Source organism: Anomaloglossus baeobatrachus, chromosome 2 (genome assembly GCF_048569485.1).
Source record: "Anomaloglossus baeobatrachus isolate aAnoBae1 chromosome 2, aAnoBae1.hap1, whole genome shotgun sequence".
NCBI classification, from domain to species: Eukaryota; Metazoa; Chordata; class Amphibia; order Anura; family Aromobatidae; genus Anomaloglossus; species Anomaloglossus baeobatrachus.
The window spans coordinates 503,869,832-503,882,903 of record NC_134354.1 but is presented as its reverse complement, the minus strand read 5'-3'; the positions used below and the strand labels follow the sequence as shown (position 1 = coordinate 503,882,903).

The window sequence follows — 13,072 nt, the reverse complement described above, 5'->3', positions numbered from 1 at the left end:
AAAAATCCAATAGCTATATGTAAAGTGAAAATGTGAAAAATGGAATCTGCATTACTGCCATGAACATATGAATCAAGAGAAATTTAGCTACTGAATTGATCAATGCAATAGAGCCCCAACACTACGCCAAAGTATTTCTCTACGTTGGGGTCCCTAGCTTGTGTGTGTCCTCTCATGCAGTTAAAAAACTTACCGTGTATGGGAAGCTGAGACCCAGGCTATATATGCGTATGATATGGATTGGCAATAGGTGTGGTTGGGGAGGGTTCACAAACGAAAAACAACTAACAAATAAGAATAACGTTTGGAACACCATTCTAAGTCTGAACTGGGTGCAAAAAACCTAAAAAAACATCACTATGGGGAGATAAGGTATGCACACCAGTGACTATGTAAGGGGAATACATGGAATAGCAGAAACTGCTGTGTGAATACTGACTTGAATTGGATTTTTCAAGTTAGTATTCACACAGCAGTTCTCTTGATTTATATGTTCATGTTCATGGCAGTAATGCAGATTCCATTTTTCACATTTTCACTTTACATATAGCTATTGGCTTTTTCAAGTCAGTATTCACACAGCAGTTTCTGCTATTCCATGTATTCCCCTTACATAGTCACTGGTGTGCATACCTTATCTCCCCATAGTGACTCCTTTTTGACTGACTGTTAACTGACTAACTGTCACTCAGTCGTCCTGTGAATCACATTGCGTCTCACGCTCAGCTAGGCTCCACCCCCCTATGGACCTACTATATAAACAGTCCCTGGAATATGAAGGTAGGGGCTGCTGAGTCAATGTTACTCAATCTAATATAAGACTCTGCATTTCCTCTCTCTTTCACTTGTGACCAAAGGGCACTGCACCTTGATGTTAAGGTGCTGTATTCCCCTGTAGCGCCTAACCACAGGGGCGCCACAATAGTACTAATGGGGATCCCAATGCAGATATACAATGAACACAACGAGCCAGGAGTTAGTAAACAAAACCGTGCCCTAAGAGGTTAATTCAGTCTGAGGAGTAAGAAAGATTAAATGTTGCTAAACAGGGGTAATCAGTGCACTGCACGTACAACCATAAACATTAATGCCCGCGCTCATCAGTTTACAAACTATTCACAGGATATTTAGAAATCAAATTTGAAATAGAAAAACTATGAGCCCGGAGCACTCACCCATCGGTACTAACTGCTTGGCCTGGCGTGCTCCGATGCGCATGTTTCATGACCTTCCTCGGGGAGCCGCACTACAGCTGTGCAGTGTGAGGAGGTTTAAAACAGCCGCCATAGCATCTGATTGGCGCGTGTGGGGCGGGACCACAACAAGCGGTGCGCGTCATCGGGCACTCCCAGGGACGACGAAAGCATAAGTCATGTCATCACATGATATGCCCACGTCAACCTGTATGGAGGCCATTTGAAGCGCACATTGGTGTGGAGCCACTGCTCATGCACACACTATAACGGCCATCTTTTCTACTGGCAAAATTGAGGGCACTCAAGGGCAGGCACATAATAGAAGCATACTAATAAGCACAAAAACGAAAGTGCATATATATATATATATATATATATATATATATATATATATATATATATATATATAGTTTTATGTGCATAAGCATATGCACAGCAGAAAAATATATATAGACTCACATCAAAGGGGACAATATGAACACAATGAGGTGAGTACATTCTAGCCATCAATAATAATACACTCACACATAAATGCAGGAAAAATATATAGTCAATAGATATCAAGGGAACAAAATCATCCATGAATTACAATAGATATCCATAATAGGGATCCAATATTCCTTGATGAAAATCATATTGTCCAGTGTTGATGCGCATTAAAATGCCCAGATAACATCACATAAGATTTCAAAATGTTGAAGATGACTAATTGTGCCCGCTTCAAGGGATGATCACTCAATATATATATGTAGAGAATATACATGTATCACTAAATAAAAAAACATAAAGAGAGAAGAAAAAACACAATTAAAACCAAAACCCTAACACACACTGAAGTTAAAATGACAGTGAAGCAGCTATGGTACTACTTTATAGCCCAACCAAGGAAAAAAGGCTATAGTGGACTAATGCGGGTGTGACACGAGACGATCTATCATGCAATATGTTGTCGGGGTCACGGTTTTCGTGACGCACATCCGGCATCGTTTACGATGTCGTCCCGTGTGACACCTACAAGCGGCGCAGAACGTTCGCAGATCGTGTATCGCTGACACGTCGCTCATTTTTGAAAAGTCGTTTATTTTTATTTGCGCCGGCTGTTTATCGTACCCGGGGCAGCACACATCGCTATATCATCGATATATATATATCGGGATATTTACGTCCCGCTCATCTCCGCCCCTCCGCTTGTATTGGCCGGCTGCTGAGTGACGTCGCTGTGACGCCGAACGTCCCACCCTCTTCAGGAAGTGGATGTTCGCCGCCCACAGCGACGTCGCTCAGCAGGTAAGTATGTGTGACGGCGGTTTAACGACTATGTGCGCCGCGAGCAACTAATTGCACAAAAAGACAATTTCTCATTCAAACGACAATTTCTCATTCAAACCCCTGGGCGACATCGTGCCCAGCGTGACGATCCACCTGCACTCCAGGCGCACCAAAGCCTGCTTAAAGTTGCCGCCCCTGGAGCCCATGTGGAGCTTGTCGATGCCTCTAACACGTAAGGAGGCTGCATTGCAATTATGAAATAATTTAAAATGTCAGGGGATGGTCCTCAGGGAGTCGAGATCATCCACATCCACTGCAGCAGCTATATCCCTGTTATGTTCAGCTATGCGGACGCGTAATTGTCTAGATGTTAAACCAACATAGGCTAAGCCGCATCCACATTTAGCCAGGTACAGTATATTACAAAATCAGTGCTGCAGGAGATGTATTTCCTGACCTCAAACTCACTCAGGCCATCCGCTGACATAAAAGAGGTCGCCCTCTCGATGTTTCCGCAAGCAAGGCAAGAGCCACATGGAAAGCACCCCCACTTAGGTTTCCCCGTATAGAATGGGAGGGTGCTTTTACATGTATAATGGCTGTGGACCAAAAGATCTTTAAGGTTCTTCCCCCTTCTCGCAGTCATCAAGGGGCGTTCAGACAAAACGTTTTTAAGTGTCGGTTCAGTTGTCAGAATAGACCAATTTTTGGTTAGAATGCGCCTAATGTCTTCCCATTGGTTGTTGTATGTAGAAATTAACCTAATAGCTGGATTTTTGGTACTAGTTTTTGTAGTCACTGAGAGCAGATCACATCTAGGTGAGTCCCTGGCCCTAGCATATCCAGATCTGATACTTCTTGTGCTGTAGCCTCTAATCTTAAAACGTTGGAAGAGATCCCCTGCCTGTCTTTCAAAAAGAGGGTCCGAAGAACAGACCCTTTTCATTCTGAAAAATTGACCTCTAGGTACGGCCCTGATAGTTGATGGTAAATGGGCCGAGGACGCATGTAACAGGCTATTCACCGACGTCTCCTTACGGAAGACGTCAGTTTGAACAGACCTGTCAAATGAGATGGAAATTTTTATGTCCAAAAAGTCAATTTCTTCAGAATTACTCCTGTAAGTCAACTTGATATTGCGGTCATTATGATTTAAAATAGAAAAAAATTGTTTTAATTCAAGGTCAGTTCCTCTCCAGATAATAAACACGTCATCTATGTAACGTAACCAGCACTGCATCTGGGCAGCGGCGCAGGCGCCGTCATCGGGAACCTCCCTGTCCCAGTGGCCGAGAAAGAGGTTCGCGTACAACGGCGCGCACTCCACGCCCATTGCAGTGCCACGTCTCTGGAGGAAGAACCGATCCTTGAAAAGAAAAAAGTTCCGCGTCAGGATGAATTCCAGGAGTTCTAAAATTAAATCCTGCAGGGGAACCTCCCAATTGCTCATGCACAAGAAGTATTTGACTGCCTGAAGGCCATGTTCATGATGAATACATGAATAGAGGGTCTCCACATCTGCTGCAACCAAGAGTACACCAGGATCTAAACATAGTCCATCAATCCTCCTCAGGACATCCGAGGTGTCTGACATAGGAGGGCAGCGTCTCAACCAATGGATGGAAGTAGTATTCACTAAATCTACAAATGGGATCGCATATCCCTCCTATATCAGAGACACCTCGGACGTCCTGAGGAGGATCATGTACATCACAAAAGAATAAATATATCATACCATCAAATAGTTAATTGTCATCACAAATTAATTAGCTTATATTCCTAATGGGAATCTTTAGACAGCATGATCTAGTATGATGATATACTAATCTGTCTGAAAACACAACTTTCCTTGAATCTAGGTCCATGTGCCTGCAAATTATTTTTTTGCAATCCCCATATGCTCATTGAATAAATTAACCATGCAATACATAAATACCGTTCAAAGCTGTTATTCTGGCATGTGGTTTGGGGGAAAAAGTGGAGATATTGATCAGTAGATTGTCAACAATAAAATTGCCTAAACTGCACAGAGTAACATATAGACCTTGAGTCCATCTCCAATTGCTGTATACGCAAACCCTAATAACCTAAAGTTGTGGGGAATTGTCGGATTACACTCACCATCCCAAGATCACTTAAAGGGGTGGTTCACCTGTTTTCATTACAGGCCATATTGATATTATTTTGAGAAACAAGGTTTTTCTCAAATACCTTGTGTTGCCAATAGTGCCTATGAGCGGCGCTATTGCGGTGCGCTCATCCCCTTCGTGACCTCGGCTATCCAGTGATGTCACGCCAACTGAGGTGGGCTGCAGTGTTCCTGAGTGACTGGGCTGTGGGTGGCAGTTCACCACTCGTCACAGCCCAGCACCTCGTGTGCTCTCTCTTTTGCTGCAGAGCGCTGCAAGCAGGAGCAACGCTAGGCTGTATTGAGTGGTGAGACGCCGCCCACAGACCAGTCACTCAGGAAGACTGTGGCCCGCCCCAGTTGATGTGACATAACTGGACATCAAAGGTCACGGAGCCCGGGGGTCACACAAAGGGGGTCAGCGGACTGCAATAGTGACGCTCACTGGCACTATTGGCAACACAAGGTATTTGAGAGAAAACTTGTTTCTCAACATAATATCGATGTGACCAGAAATGAAAACGGGTGTACCACCCCTTTAATGCAGAAGTTTGTACCACTTCTGCTGGAAATTTGAGTCATTTTGAAGGTGCTTAGTAACTGGTAAGTATTTTATTTTTCAACCAGTCATATTTAGTAATGTAATGTCTTAGTGACTACCCATTGTTTTATATAAAAAAAAGGAAGCCATTCAAAGTTGAGAGATACACTTTAAGTTTTTGCAAGCTTTCAATCTTTGTGGAAAATATTCACTGTGATGCCTTGATGTCTTTAATGGTTTATGTTCCAAGATTTGCCACATTCATTCTCTGAATGTCAGACAAAATAAATCAATCTGCAGGAGCAAGTGATGAAATAAATGGCAGCTGTTGTATAGTTTATCAAAGTACTGTACAATCTTAAACTGATGACCATTCTAGGAATTCCTGAAAGCATCTCTTACATGTATTGATATGGACTGCAATGTCAACAAGCTTCCACTTCCAATCTGGAGTGCCCAGATTCAAAAATGTTTGTGGATTTCGGAGGTAATGACTAGGTAGAAATCGGTCAGTCAGAGTTCTGCTCCATTTTTGGTCAACTCGTGATTAATCTAGTGTGTAGCAAAATCTGAATTCTAATAATTCAATATGAGCCATAATTGTTTCAAAATATCTTTCATCTGGCTCTATATTTCATGGCTTTTGTGGGTAAGTTTCCCTTGTTCATCACATGAATTGAGTGTTTCAGGCACCAAGACACAGAATTCATGATATCTTAAAATTTATTGCGTCTTTCGCACATCTTTTGGACACCTTACAGGCTTGCTCCTCAAATTCATTTGCTTGATCATAGATTCTCTAAACTCTGATAAATTAAAGCTTAGTAATAGCCCATATCATGTTGACTGAATGGAGAGATATAGAGTGAAGCTAACATTAACATTGGTCATGGTTTTAATATCAAGATACTAGTAAATCATGGCAAAAGATGCTGGAAAATACATATACATCAATTAGCCCATGATAACCACCTGTCTAACATTGTGTAAGTCCTCATAATCTATAATAAATTGTAGCTTTAAAGTAATAATACTTTTATTAGAGCCATCTTAAAATAGGACAATACCTGAGTAGGATGAATACAAAAAATGCTTTATAGACTTGAGAAGGTCTCATATATCATTGGATAGTTAAGCAGAGTATGTGAATATGCAACACAAGTAATATCAATGTATTAGTACCTAAATATATCAGTTCTCATATAGAAAAAATGATTGGCTCTCACTTAATTCAAGCAAAATTGATTCACAGTTTAGGGAGTACCACGGGTACTATAAGTTGAGGAAATGTGATCATTATGCTTAGAAATTACGTGGGTCATGCCTCATGTGATACCTCCTGCACTTACAAGGGCAGTACCCAAATATCAGTCTGCCACTTCCTGAATATGTATCCTTAATCCCTCATTAAGAAAAAGAAGAAAAAGGGTGGGGTTTTTTTGCCATCATATTCTGGTGATCTCCTTTGTTTTAGCACACCCTTTTTCATCTTTTTCTTATTGCTCCATTTCAAGTGTGCTTTTGGATGATCCCATTCATATTGCCTTAGTGCCCTCATACCCACTTTTTTCTTACATCCTTAATCCCTCATGACATGTTTCACCCTCAGTCCCAAGAAATTATCAGCACAGTGTACTTGCTGGAAGCTCATAGCTGGGAACCTATAGTAACAGTGACCTCTGGTGAGGTGCTGCACCCCCTGAGTCAAATAGAGGTATGTGTGCATGTAAATTTCATGCGTGGAAGTTATATAAGGCTGGACTTAGCTTCTCTGTCCAATCAAGGCATCAGACATCAGCTATGGGGAGGTGTTGTTTCCCTTATTCAGATGTTGAAGACTAAGGCTACATTCACAAGACTGTTCTGTTTTTGTGGTCTGAAAAAAATGGTTCTGTTTTTCCACGGATGTATCCGTGTGACATCCATGTGAAAACTGCATCCGTTCCATTCCATATACGGTCTGTGTGCCATCAGTGTCACTTCCGTTTTTATGCGGACCACAAAAAAAACTAGAGTGTTAGATACAGTAAACAGTATCTGGCAAGATGCTCGTCCCCATATAAAGTATATAGGGAACAGAATCTGGCGCAAAAAGGTAGGAGCAAATGCTTCATACTCACCGATCACCGGCGCAGCTGCCACACTTCTCCCGTGGCAGCTCTTTCTTTTTCCCGAACCGGATGATCATTAGGCTCATACATATTCACTGCTTTCCTTGCTCACTGGCATCTGTGATTGATTGCAGTCAGATGCGCCCCCATGCTGAGTGATAGCTGTCTTACTGCAACCAGTCACAGCCACCAATGGGCGGGTCTATATCGTACAGTAAAATAAATAAATAAATAATTTTAAAAAAAACAGCCTGCACTCCCCCCAATTTTGATACCCAGCCAAGATAAAGCCCCACAGCTGGGGGCTGGTATTCTCAGGCAGGGGAGACCCACGTTATTGTTATTGTGAAGTTGAACGAAATGTATTGCTTATTTTAAACTTTTATAAAAAATGATAAACTGAAAATTGGGGCGTGCAATATTATTCGGCCCCTTTAAGTTAAAACTTTGTAGCGCCACATTTTGCTACGATTAAATCTGCAAGTCACTTGGGGTATGTTTCTATCAGTTTTGTGCATTGAGAGACTGAAATTCTTGCCCATTTTTCCTTTGCAAACAGCTCAAGCTGAGTAAGGTGGGATGGAGAGTGTTTGTGAACAGCAGTTTTCAGCTCTTTCCACAGATTCTTGATTGGATTCAGGTCTGGACTTTGACTTGGCCATTCTAACACCTGGATACGTTTATTTTTTAACCATTCCATTGTATAGTTTGCTTTATGTTTTAGATTATTGTCATGTTGGAAGACAAATCTCAGTCTTAGGTCTTTTGCAGACTCCAACAGGTTTTCTTCAAGAATGGTCCTGTATTTGGCTCCATCCATCTTCTCATCAATTTTAACCATTTTCCCTGTCCCTGCTGAAGAAAAGCAGGCCCAAACCATGATGCTGCCACCACCATGTTTGACAGTAGGGATGGTGTGTTCAGGGTGAAGAGCTGTATTGCTTTTACGCCAAACAAATCGTTTGGCATTGTGTTCATAAAGTTCGATTCTGGTTTCATCTGACCAGAGCACCTTCTTCCACATGTTTGGTGTGTCTCCCAGGTGGCTTGTGGCAAACTTTAAACAAAACTTTTTATGGATATCTTTGAGAAATGTCTTTCTTCTTGCCACTCTTCCATAAAGGTCAGATTTGTGCAGTGTACGTCTGTTGTCCTATGGACAGACTCTCCCACCTCAGCTGTCCATCTCTGCAGTTCATCCAGAGGGATTATGGGCCTCTTGGATGCATCTCTGATTAGTCTTCTCCTTGTTTGTGATGACATTTTTGAGGGATGGCCGGGTGTTGGTAGATTTGCAGTGGTATGATACCCCTTCCATTGCAATATGATCGCTTGCACAGTGCTTTTTGGGATGTTTAAAGTTGTGGAAATCTTTTTGTAACCAAATCAGGCTTTAAACTTCTCCACAACAGTATCATGGACCTGCCTATTGTGTTCTTTGGTCTTCATGATGCTATCTGCGCTTTAAACAGAACACTGAGACTAACACAGAGCAGGTGCATTTATATGGAGACTTGATTACACACAGGTGCACTATATTTATCATCATTAGTCATTTAGGGCAACACTGGCTCATAAAGAGATCCTCAATGAACTTCTGCAGTGAGTTTGCTACACTGAAAGTAAAGGAGCCGAATAATATTGCACGCCCCAATTTTCATTTTATTATTTTTTACAAAAGTTTAAAATAACCAATAAATTTCGTTCAACTTCATAATTGTGTCCCACTTGTTGTTGTTTCTTCACTATAACATTAACATTTTTATCTTTATGTTTGAAGCCTGAAATGTGGGAAAAGGTTGAAAAATTCAAAGGGCCCGAATACTTTAGATCACCTGCAGTGATGAATTCTGCTGTACTCCTGACGTCAGCGTTTGTCACTTCCATTGTCTTCCGCTTTCACAAGCGAAGTATTACGAGCTGCACATGACGTCACCACTAGTCACAGTCTTGGACCACTGCTCGTACTGCTATGCAAGAAGATGCCGACACACTGCTAAGTGAGCAGCCATGGTGCTGGCGCTGGAGCGGGAAACAGACTGCACCCAACGGAAGTCACATGGAAGTGGTTCCATGTGGCTTCCGGGGATTGTGCAGACTCATTGTCTTGTATTGTGTCACGGTCCACAATTACGGAAAAGAATAGGACAAGTTTCATAATAACAGAACAGACATACGGCATCCAATGTGTTTTTTGTAGGAACTGATGACAAACGGAAGTGCTTCCATGTGCCATCTGATCCTGGACAGAAGACATTGAAAAGATGGTCTTGTCAATAGGTCCACAAAGAAATAGGAACTGAACAGGACAGATGGAACGGTGGTCTTAATGAGCCCTTAAGGTGAAATAAAGGTTGTTACATCACTATGGTGACATCTCTAAATTAACATGTCAGTCCTCGGCATGGCTTATTGACTTGCCTTGAAGATCTGCCAGCAGGTGAAGACAATATACGCTAGCTGTGGGGATGCTCACATTGACAGAGAAACCACGTGGACATCTTAAGTGGATACGGTAGATTGTCATCACCATAATGACACATGTGTACAAGATAGCTCTTCTCAGTGCTTACGAAAAAATTAGGTTCCCTTGTGTTACAGGGTGACTGGCAGATCAGGATAAGGTGGTAAATATCCCAATCGCTAGTCGGGGCCCACCGTGCTCCAGATGACAAAGGAGCTGCTGGCAACCCGAAGGTTAGGCGGAGAATACAGAGTTGGGTGGCTCTGAAATAATAGGGGCCTGATCCAAGTTAAGCAACACTTAGATCAGGAGACTGTGAACCCTGTTAGTGTCACAGAGTCCACTTACCCAGCCCAGGAAGTCCCTATTGACTGCACAGGAGACCTGGGAACCGGTCATGTGTGTAGGGACAAGTCAGACCAGACGGCAACCCAGTTATCGTTTCGGTGTACCTTTGGCGCTACACCGACCATGTGTGCCGGGAACACGTCAGGCCGGGTGGTGACCAGGTAGCGCTGACCGGAAGACCGCCGCGAAAGCGCCCTGTCGGCCACGTATGTATGACACGTCAGACCGAGCGGTCCCCCAATTAGCGTTTCTAGCCACCAGGGCTCTCAACTGGCCACAGGACACATGTATACACAGGACATGTCAGGCTAGGTGGTCACACAGGTAGCGTTGACTGGAAAGCCAATATGAAGAGGACAGGTGGTGCAGCAGCCACAGCCCAATTGACTCCACTGGGCTGCACTAGCAGGACTGGATGGTAGGAGGTGGAAGCCTGGCGCCTGACCCTAACGTGCTGAGCCACGGGTGTCTTGGCGTGATAAGCACCGGACGCCTAACCCTGCCTACCACTTCCAATCTATGGCTTATTCTGCAATGAGGCTCTAAAATGGAGGTGTGTTCTGTCTGAGCAAAAGTGAAGACTGCGCATCCACAAGTTGTCTTCAGCCTCTTTTATAACTTGGGTCCGCCCCAAACCCAGGGTGGACCACAATAGCACCTCCAGGGTCCAATAGCGGAGTGCCACGTCATCAGCGACATCACCAGTGGCCTATCCGGAACCACCACATCACTGATGACCTCATGGCTGCCACGCCCCATACACCTCACCAGTCATCGTCTGACAACCAATGGTGAGCTGCCGTGTCATAGAGGCGGGCATCCGCGAGCCAGTCCGGAGTGGCCACGTCATCAGGAGACCTGACACCCTCTACCCTATCAGGTCCAGACATTCCCAGTAAGGTCCTTACCGGACCCAGCCTCTGATGCACTAAGTATCTTGACATACAGAGGCCCACTATGCAAGCGTAAACAAAAAATATACATACTGTAGGTTATATGACTATGGTTAAAGAAGTCTGGGTTGGACAAGTCTGAAATTATTAGGAGAGGGGAGTGGTTGTATAAGTAGAAAGACCAATAAATAAAAGAGAGAATGGATTCTTTAGACAAAGTAGCCACAAATCATCTGCTTACTCCTACCATCTGGTATGTGAAAAATCCATATTGCCTCCCTTTGTGATACTATTTTGTCAAAGTCCCCATTGCTCTATGGTGGGTTAATTACATCAATACCCATAAATCTCTTTGCAATTGCATCTTCTCCATGTCCTTTATTGATATGCCTCACAATGGCTGTCTTGTTCATTTAAGATGTCCCCCATATGTTCCCCCACTTCTCTCCTAAATTCCTGAACTGTCTTCCTCACAGATTCCTTGCACAAATACAAACAACCTTATAGAACTTTCCATTGGTTTTAAATCTTAAGGAAGATGAAGTCCCTGATCATAAAGCATTTCTTGTTCCTCAAGCTAGTGAATATTTTTTACTTCAATGTTCTAAAATGCCACATAGTCATTATATCTAAAGTAACCCTTAGGTCACTTAGGTTGCCATGTATTATGTTGTGACATTGAGGAAAAAAGGTTATGGAAAATGCACTGTAAATGTCATTATTGATAAACTAAGATGTAAATTGGCGCATGTACCACCAAAGTGCCCCTTTGTTTAAGTTCATCAGATGACTGTGTACTCTTGAGCTATCTGCGGAGCCATTTTGCTGAAGACCTCTGGGAGATAAATGTGCACAAGCACCGTCCTTGGATGCGTCAGTGCTAGATCAAAACTAAAAAAAGAGCCTTGACAAACACATAGGGGCCGCGGCAGAGCTGAAAACCCTACCCACAGATCCGGCCCCCAGTCCTTCCTCAATGCACGAAAAAGGTTATTGCACCAATTCTTCTATAATGAAGTAAACAAGAACCAGGCTGAGGATTTCTGCATTATATGTATCTATTAAATCAGTACCAGCACCATTATGACCATATCTTTACTTTAACATATTAAATTGTGATGACAGATTTCCTTTAAATAAAACCTGTCAGGTGATGCATGCTGCCCAATGAGCAGCATGTTTTAGCCACTGGCTGTATGATCACAGCTAGCTGAGAAAAACATCTATATATATAATTGCCTTATTCTGTCTGTCTGTCTCTCTGTCTGTCTGTCATGCTCCGAAATTGTGTCCTTACGGTGACACAAAGCTGATTGGCCGCTGGGCTCGCCATGGCCCCGCCCCCCCACACGGATTGGCCTCTCGCCCCGGCTCTCTGCAGGCCCCGCCCCCCTCACGCAATGCACGCTCGCTCTGGCCCAACTGACACGGAGCTCCGATTCCCAGGTGAGTACACACACACACATCAGATCACACTCACTCTCACACTCACTCTCACACACACCTCACACATCACAACATCCTGGGATATCGCTTGCTTCTACACCGGCTCCGTCAGGATCCCGGCAGCGCCAGACATAACCTTGCGATGCTGGGATCTTGACGGAGGCCGTGAAAGCTAGTAACCATTATAAACATCGGGTAACTAAGGTCCCTTAGTTACCCGATGTGTATCATAGTTACCAGTGTACACCGGCTCACACTCACTCTCACACACACCTCACACACACATCACATCGCATCCACACATCAAGGTCCTGCAGCGGCGGAACATACACACACATAACAGCACACACACACACACACACACACACAAATCAGATCACACTCACACACACCTCACACATCACATCGCATCCACATACTCACAACATCCTGGGATATCGCTTGCTTCTCGGCGGCGATACTGTGCTGTTGTGAGCTTCCAGGACCTGCCGGGGGATCACATGGCCAGAAGCATGTGATATCCCCGGATGTCGTGAGTATCAGCGCGTATGTGCAATATCGTCAGTGTGTGTGTCTTTGTGTGTGAGTGTATGCGATCGGGTGTGTGTGAGTGTATGCGATCGGGTGTGTGTGAGTGTATGCGATCGGGTGGGTGTGAGTGTATGCGATCGGGTGG

General features: G+C 43.6%; 1 protein-coding gene across 1 annotated transcript in view; it reads left to right on the top strand.

The window, feature by feature from the left end:
- Positions 1-13,072, top strand: part of TMEM47 (transmembrane protein 47) — a 238,507-nt gene that overhangs the window by 162,443 nt on the left and 62,992 nt on the right. The window lies entirely within an intron of this gene.